The sequence below is a fragment of the Equus asinus genome, chromosome 12, assembly GCF_041296235.1.
Source record: "Equus asinus isolate D_3611 breed Donkey chromosome 12, EquAss-T2T_v2, whole genome shotgun sequence".
Lineage (NCBI taxonomy): Eukaryota > Metazoa > Chordata > Mammalia > Perissodactyla > Equidae > Equus > Equus asinus.
In genome coordinates, this window is record NC_091801.1 from 13,422,088 (window position 1) to 13,430,887 (window position 8,800).

Sequence of the window (8,800 nt, forward strand, 5' to 3'; positions counted from 1 at the left end):
TTTAGTTCTATCTCATATGTCTCATAAATGGTATTATTTCTCATAATTTCTTCCTCCCCATTTCTTTCTGTTTTCTCTTTCTGGAACTTCTAATAGTCAATGAATGGCTCTCTCACTAATCATTTAAATTTTAAAAATTCTTCCTCTCCATAAAAATACTCACTTTATCTTTTTGGATAATGGTCTCAATTTAAATATATTTTTTGAAATTCTTATTCCTGTTAACTTATTTTTTAACATCTAAGGGCTCTATTTTTTCCTCTGAATATTCCCTTTTAAAAATTGCTCACTGTTCTTGTTTCACAGAAGTCATATATATTTTTCTTTCTTTTTTTGTTTTTTTGAGGAAGATTGTCACTGAGCTAACATTTGTGCCAACTTTGTATGTGGGATGCTGCCACAGCATTGCTTGATGAGTGATGTGTAGGTCCATGCCTGGGATTTGAACTTGCAAACCCAGGGCTGCCAAAGCTGTGTGAGCGAACTTAACCACTACACCACCAGGTCGGCCCCCTGTATGTTTTTCTTCTTTCTCAGGGTATGTATTATCATTTGTCTCTACCATAATTACCCCTGTTTTCCCCTCTGACATTGGTTTTTTGATTGTTTGTTTTGGTTTCTCTCTCTAATTTTAAATGCTTTCCTCAACTGCCTTCATATTCTTGTTCATACTTGAGAATGGGACACTAAAAAGCTAATTGGAAGCTATATCTGTTGTCAGGACTTATCTACCATGGGACACACTTTAGAATGATTGAGGGATACCTGGATATTTCATTGGGGCCCCTGACCTCTGCCAATTTTTAGTATCTATCTTAGTCAGTTTGGGCTGCTATAACAAAAATTCCACAGACTGTTGGCTTAAACAACAAACATTTCTTTCTCATAGTTCTGGAGACTGAAAGTCTGAGATCAGGATGTCAGCATGGTCGGGTTCTTGGTGAAGGCCCTCTTCCTGATTTACAAATGGCCAAATTCTCATTGTATCATTACACAGTGGAGAGCAGGGAGAAAGGAAGCAAATTCTCTCCTGTCTCTTCCTGTAAAGGAACTAATCCCATTTATGGAGGCTCCAACCTCATGACATAATCCCCTCCCAAAGACCCCCACCTCCAAAAACCATCATATTGGAGATTAAGCTTCAAACTGTGAAATTTGGGAGGACACAAACATTCAGTCCACAGCAGTATTCATGGGTCTTTTCTCTTGGGTTGGATTGTTTCTCTAGAGAAGAAACCCCCAAGCTCAGATGGAATGCACATGGTCTGGGAGCCAAGCTGGAGAAGGGGTTGGGTTTTGCTGTTCAGTATGCCAACTTTCATATGGTCTCCCTGTTTCTGCATAGTACCCTACCCCACCTCAGCTGAGCCTCTGTACCTGAGTATATGGCTGATGAATTGAGTCATGCACCTGGGTGGTCAAGGTATCTGGGATTTACCTGCACCTTTCAACCTCACACTGCATTTCTGCCTTCAGAAGCACATGGTTCTTTCCATTCCTTAGGTTTCCTAGAGTTCTGAAGAAGACTCCCCTCACGCCAGACTTCAGTCTCAGATTTCTGTACTATGTGAAGTTAATAACCACTAGTCAGCTATAGGGGAGGAAGACATTTCCTTGACCCACTCTAGGTCCTTCTGCTGGCCAGGTTACAAATTAAATTCACATGAGACAGAATAACAGGAGAAAATCAAACACAGCTTTATAACATGCATCCATGGAAGAGGTTCAGGCAAACTGAGCAACTTGCCAAAATGGCAGAGGTTCTCATCTTAAATACCATCCTCAGCTAAAGGCAAAGGAGGATGTTGGGGGTGGGGGCAACAGTTGTGGGAGATTACCAGAAAAGTACAGTAAACAAGAGTAAGGTTATTATGCAGATTTAAGTCCTTGCCTTCTGTATTGATAAGAGTTTCTAGAGATAAGGTTATCCTCCCTTCTTCCTGGTACAGAGAGGGAGACACATTTACAGACAGAGATTTCCTTTACAAATGTAGATGTCTCTTAATAAAGGGTAATTTCTACTTTTCAGAGTTTCTCTCATGTCTGCAGTTTTTAAAAGTAACCAACCCAAAATAATCCTCATGCCAAAGAGACATATCTTGGGGCAGCCAATTCCAATCCCCAACAGTCCTGCCTTTGAAACTTTTAAGTTTCACAGTCCTTTCAAACTTTAAGAAGTTTTATAGTCCAGAAGCTGAGTCATAGATTTTTTCATCTCACTGAATGCATTTCTTGGTCCTGGTAATAGATCAGTCCAGTTAAATTTATTTTAGAAGATGTTGATGCAGATGAGTTCCCAAAGTTAGGCCTATATTGTGGAAGCAATCAGGTATTTAATAAGAAGTATGTCTATGGAAATAAAAAGGAAAAACAAGGTTAATGGTTGAAGCAAATTATAAACCAGTTCCTGAGCCCAGAGGTCAGCCAGTCAAGAAGATTTCTAGATGTCAGGGTTGAGGATCTTTTGCAGCTTGAGATATCTCTGATGATGTCATTGGGCATTCAAGTACCTTTCTGGGTGGCTTACAGCTTACACAGCAACAGACATGTATCTCTCTTAAGTTTATATCAAGTTGTTCAGCTTCGGTTTGCAAGGCTTCAGGAGAAAGGGCAGGTTCAGCTCTCAATGATTCCAAATGAAAATGAGGGAAAAAATTGAAAATGTTCATTTGGAGATTTGTAACCATATATTTCAGGAGTCTAGAAGAATTCAGGATTCAGTCCAGTTCACAGGTAGAAAAAACCTCAAAGACAATTAACAGAACTAGGATCTAATATCCAAAATGTGTATTACAGTTTTTACTGAAACATAATTTTTCTCTCTAAAATCACCCTCATTTTGACCAAAGATAGCCAAATTAAGACTAACTGGTTTGCAAAATAAGTTTAGTTTCAATAAACTTGGCCCAATTATTTACATGAGTACAGCAAGAATAGCCATTGACCGTATATACTCTTTTAAATCTGATTTGCTGGAACTTTTTATAAGGAATAGCAGATTGGACTTTAAAGGCTTCTCAATTCCAGGAAAGCCAAGCCAAGGATTTGTCATCAGATCTCACCTGCAATACCTCAGATTTGGGTGAATTCCTCTCTTCTCTTGAGGTTTCCCAAAATATTGAGGTTCCTTGTGCCTGCCAGATAAGTGACCTTCCTTACTTACCCATAAGGTTGCTAGGAAACAAGGTACCAGGCCAACATTTCCAAGTGGCCTTATTCCATAAAGTCCAATCTTTGTTCCTGAAAAGCTGTCTTGTCATATCCGAGCCTGTATGTTTCTCTCAAATATGACATTCCAGTCAAAGTCAAGTTATATAACAAAAGTTTCCAATTCTATCCTGTTATAAGGAAAGCAGATTCTTATTGAACTTATGCAAATACCTATATTGCCATGAAAATAACAATACTTATTAAGAGTTTCCAAATTCTGGATGGATCAGGTAGGGTGAAAAAGATAAATGTTTCAATTTGGTTTACAAAAATATAGTTTACCAACTTGCTATGTTATAGTTAGATTAAGAGAAAAAGTTTCCCTTAAATCCGGAAAAAAACCCAAAACACTTAAAAAAAAACTCAGCAGTATCTTAAACAAAAAAATCATAACATTATAATCATCTTCATCAGTTCATTTGGTCCTGTGTAATTGATTTCTTTGATCTTAATCATCCATTAGCAGTTTTATGGGGTCATCAGTTTCTCCATTAGAATTCTGTAATTTTTTAGCCAGTTCAGTTTTATAATCTGAAAGTTTATCAGAAAACTGTGTTCTAGAGTGTCAGAGTTCTTTCCATGAATCTCTCTGAAGATGAAACATATTTTGCAAAAGCATCAGCGTAAAACAATAACTGTATGTAAACAACAAGATCCCAAAATGGCGACTGCAGAGAAATTTGGTTAATTTTGTGACATACAATACTTTAAAATAATAACCGAATTATAGCAGAGAACCAGGACAGATCAGAATTGTAGGAAAGTTATATAATTTCAAAACATTTCTATCAATAACATTTACCCACATAATATCACCTAAAAAAGTTTATCATCACTTATCTGACAATGCTTCCCATGTAATTTAACATATCAAATAAACCTACTTAGTTCAGCATTTTCCCCCTTATAGGAAGAGGGATGAAATTTCTTTGAGAAGTCTCAGGGGCTCTCTGAAAATCCTCAGAGTAATCCTCTTCCTTCTTCCAGGTCGAAAGAAAGCCTTTATTCAGGACTTGAATATTTTTTGTGGGGGAGGCCTTGTCAAAAATATCAAAAGGTTTTAAAAAACTTCTTCAAATAGGAAATAATGCTCTCTGTGAAACAATGCTCAGGTATATATCCAAAATGACAACAGAAACAGTCAAAAAATCTTAAGAAAGACCTCTTTTTTTCTGAACATAGGAAATTATTTTATCAAAACATAGATTTTCTATCTTTTAGGTAGACTTAAAGCAGGCAAAAATTTCAAGGAAATTATCCTTTTGAGAGAGAAAACTGAATTTTAATTTTTGCACCAGCTCATTTTTTTTCCATTAAAACTCATTTACTTAATTGAATTTAGTTTAATATTAGTCAACTTGACCATACACAAAACTCTTTTCAGAATTTCTCTTTCACAAACCTTCTGTCACTTTCTTTTTACATTCAGAATTTGTCCCATGCTTCTTTTTTTTTTCCTTCTAGTACTTTTGGACAAATTTAACTTTCTTAATCCAACGAACAAAAATATTTCCATTCTTTATAGCTTCTTTACCCAAAACATACATTTTACTTTCCTTGAATACAAAGATGTTTGCCTTATTAATTTCCACTGGCTTTAATTACGTATTTTAATTAGAATTTTTTAACCCTTACGGACCCTAGTAAAAACTAAAAAGGCAAGCAATTATGAACTGTCTTTTATACTAGCATTCTAAACACTCTTCATAATTTCTAGAAAGCCACCACTTCACAGTAATAAAACACAAAGCATGTTTATTAATAGACCCAAACACTTTTAGCCTCTCTGCAATAAGAAGCCAAAAGTAGATAAATTTACATTTAATAATTAATGTCTAATATCTTACTTATTTGGAAATGATCTAAATACTCAATGAATTTTCATCATTTAAATTAACCTAGCAGAACTTCAAAGTTTTAAGTTACCAAAGAGATTTTGGAAGTTATTTTAGATGCACATGCCATAAACTATAATTAGTGCTAAAATTTTGTCTATAAACTCTTATTTCATTTATGTCTGAATCATTTGTACCCAACAATTATGTTTAGATTACCCACAAAAACTTCATGAGACATTAGACAAAATTAACTATCTTTCTAACTTATTATGCTGACAAATTTGTAACAGGGAATACATGAGCAGTCTTTTTTAAACTAGTAAACCCAAGCTGCATGTTTGCATCATATCCAATTATGGTAACTCTGAGAACATGTCTAATTTAATCAAACGAACAAATTTAAACAAGATTTCGTTCACCAAAGATTATTTCATATCTCGTTAACTTGAAAGACATGTAAGCACTTACTTTAAGTCAATTTAACAGAGCTCTTGATTTTGGCCATACCATCCAGGGTTAAAATATCATACATCTGTAACGTACACGTAAACACTCATAAACACATCGGTAGACACAGACAGAGATGCTAAATTTTTGTTATGAATCAGGTGCAATACAAAACACACTAGTTTCCGAGAAACATTTGCATTTCCAAGAATGGCCCTCAGGTCCTGGAGAAGATGGGAGCAGAAAATTTACATCATAAAGGCAGAGAAATCAGTCAAGTTTTCTTTAAAATGGAGTTTCTGGGGCATAATTGTCCATCTGTTTCTAATGTCTCAATGTTTTTCTCAATATCTAGGAGCATTTGGGGAAGGTTTGGTGTTGGCAAAAGACATGTGAACTTTGAACTGACTTCCAGAACCATATCTCCAGCCTTGCAGAGATTTGCAAGACAAAGACAATTGCTTCCAATTCCCCGCAGAACTGCATTACAGCCTGAATGACAAAAAGAGAGGCTGACTCACCCCTCCCGCTGCTCCCTTCCAATTGCTCATTTATATCAGGAAAATTTTTAACTTAAGAGGTGGATCAAAGATTTGTATAATCTAAAACTTTCAGGACAATGTATCACACCTTTAAAAGTCTTACAATCAGGCAGGGGAAATATTCCCCAGTGAGACCATGTCTATCCACAGAATACAATCTATAATACAAGCAGACAAAAAGAGATACAGTCACTTTACATAAAGCCTGTAAGTATATCAATTTTCTATAAATTTCATCTGAATTCCATCAACTCTTATACATCTAATCATAACTTTCATTAGGACTTCATCAATAAGTCTTGGTCTTATAATATTGGATAGGGGAAGTATTCCCAGCTAGAAATTTTAAAACATACTCAGGCAAAGTTGATATACCCTCTGTATAAAAAATCAGCTCGAGCATCTTATCAACACTTACACTTCTTACACTTTTATATTTTCTCAATTCCATTGCAGCCCGAGTAGGGTCTTAAGGCTAGTTCATTATTTTATTTATTTATTTTTGTATTTCCTTTTTAATTTGGGCTTTGCATAGGTACCAAAAAAAAGGATGATGAGAGCTATCACAAACTTTTTTCCCCCAATTTAGAAGTCTTCCCAATTTAAATGATCTATTATCTGGCCACGTTGACAAGTAGGATCTTAACAGTAACTCATACTGATGCCAACCCTGAAATCAGTTCCCCTACATTAAATCCAGCATATATAGGGTTAAAACCAAAGTACTCTTTCCCTGCTCACTCCTCAGCTCCCTGGCTCCAGAATCCACTATCCTCCATGGAGACAGACACAGCCAAGGACAACCACCTGGATTCCTTATCATCTCCTCCCCCTCCCTGCAAGCAGTGCCCCAAGGCCGAAAGAACATAGGCTGGTAGGAAGGTTCCAACCAGCAAGGCCACTGACTCCCCACCTCTCTACAAGCAGCCACATTCCTCACAAACCTTTAAAACGCCTCACCTCCTCTCTTTCAAGGAGACAAGATGAAACAAGACAAATTTGAGGGCTCACTCTCATCTCCCAGCTGATGTCATCCAAAATAAAAACACTTTCCTTGCCGTAAGCCTGGTGTTCCAGTTTTTATTTGGCCCTTTTGTGTGGTGGGTAAAAACCTATGCTTGTAGGTAGTGACAAAACCAGTAAGTTTTAATCATGGACACAAGAGGTGTCCCCAAAAGAGATCCAGAAATTTCACTCCCAAAAGTAGCCTAAGAAAGTAAGAGCCTTCATTGCACAGCAAGCAATGAAGGTTGAGACAACAAAGACCCCTTATGAAAGCCATTGGGACCCCTTATGACAAACTCCCCTGAGAGCTGACACAGCCAGACAAAGAGAGTGTGTCCCGGAACCCCAGTCTACTTGACTGGCCACCAAGATGCATGCCAGTACATGCATCCTCTGGATGGCAGAGACCAGAGAGTTCACAAAGCCAAGCTCTCAAGAGATAGAACAAGACAAAAGATAAAACCTCGTCTAATACTCACATTAACAGCATTAGCTAAGCCTTGGGTTTCTTGGAGCCAGAATAATAGCTAGGAGGGAGGTGCTGCGGGGTTGGGGGTGATGCGTGCTTTACAGAGTACCTCGTTGTTGCACAGACATTTTCTTGAAGTTGGCAGGGGACCTGTGTCATCTACCCCATTCCATGACCAATTCATCTTTTCACGGGAGACTTATTGAGGTGGTGAGTGCCCTAGTGGCTTTTAACTGCTTGACCTGTGCCCACCCAATTTGTGGCGTTTTTGGCTTCCAAGATGCCCTTAGCAACAATTTCCACCTATGCACGTATTCCCAGACAACAGGCTCATAGAAATGCCTGTGTCTTATGACAAATGACAAAAAAAGATAGAGACAAGGAAAAATACTATCCTTGGGAGGAAAAGGATCTACAACCAATGAGTACTCAACCAAATCCTAGAGTTGCTGAGTCCAAGAAGCTAGCCTCACCAAAATTTTCTCCGGCCAATCTAAATTTAGAAGAGCAAAACACCTCACCACTCTCACTTCCTGTGGACTCTGCAGGCAGAGATCTGGGTAAGAACTCTTACCTCCTGCCAGCTCTTGTCAGGGGTCCAGGATCTTCAGGCCGCAGCAGTCCAGGAGGGAGCAGTGTCCAGCCAGTGAAACTTTATCCCATCCAAGTTGCCAAACTGTAGGAGAGGAAGACATTTCCTCTACCCACTCTTGGTCCTTCTGGCTGGACAATGAATTAAATTCACATGAGACAGAATAACAGGAGAAAATCAAACACAGTTTTATAACATGTATACATGGGAGAGACTCAGGCAAACTGAACAACTTGCCAAATTGGCAGAGGTTCTCATCTTAAATACCATCCTCAGCTAAAGGCAAAAGAGGATGTTGGGGATAGGGGGAGTCAGTTATGGGAGATTATCAGAAAAGCACAGTAAACAAGAGTAGGGATATTATACAGATTTAAGTCCTTGCCTTTTGCATTGATAAGAGTTTCTAGAGACAAGATCATCCCCCCTTCTTCCTGGTACAGAGAGGGAGACACCTTTACAGACGGAGATTTCCTTTATAAATGTAAATGCCTCTTAACAAAGGGTAATTTCTACTTTTCAGAATTTCTCTCATGTCTGCACTTTTTAAAAGTAACCAACCCAAAATAATCCTCATGCCAAAGAGGCATCTCTTGGGGCGGCCAATTCCAATCCCCTACACTACCTACTTTCCATAATTTTGTGGACATCTGTTGTCTAACTGTTGTCTCTCCAACTATTCTCTATGTCACTCAGGGCT